This window comes from Rhincodon typus, chromosome 1, assembly GCF_021869965.1.
Source record: "Rhincodon typus isolate 14 chromosome 1, sRhiTyp1.1, whole genome shotgun sequence".
NCBI lineage: Eukaryota > Metazoa > Chordata > Chondrichthyes > Orectolobiformes > Rhincodontidae > Rhincodon > Rhincodon typus.
This window is the reverse complement of record NC_063332.1, coordinates 176,038,688-176,039,151: the sequence shown is the minus strand read 5'-3', so window position 1 is coordinate 176,039,151 and position 464 is coordinate 176,038,688. Positions and strand designations below refer to the sequence as shown.

Genomic DNA, 464 nt, shown 5'->3' with positions numbered 1-464 from the left:
TGTGTGTGCGACTGTGTACAGTGTGTGCTGTGTGTGCGACTGTGTACAGTGTGTGCATGTACAGTGTGTGCGACTGTGTACAGTGTGTGCATGTACAGTGTCTGCGTGTGCTGTGTGTGCGACTATGTACAGTGTCTGCGTGTGCTGTGTGTGCTAGTGTGTACAGTGTGTGCTGTGTGTGCGAGTATGTACGGTGTGTGCGAGTATGTGCGGTGTGTGCGAGTATGTACAGTGTGTGCGTGTGCTGTGTGTGCGAGTATGTACAGTGTGTGCGTGTGCTGTGTGTGCGACTGTGTACAGTGTGTGCGTGTGCTGTGTGTGCGTGCGTGTACAGTGTGTGCGACTATGTACAGTGTGTGCGTGTGCGACTATGTACAGTGTGTGCGTGTGCTAGTATGTACAGTGTGTGCGAGTGCATGTGCTGTGTGTGCGAGCATGTACAGTGTGTGTGCGTGTGCTGTGTG

The 464-nt window shown here is 53.0% G+C and overlaps 1 protein-coding gene across 1 annotated transcript in view; it reads left to right on the top strand.

Moving 5' to 3' along the window:
* The window catches only part of LOC109916628 (protein phosphatase 3 catalytic subunit alpha-like), a 286,452-nt gene that overhangs the window by 270,159 nt on the left and 15,829 nt on the right, over positions 1-464 (top strand). The window lies entirely within an intron of this gene.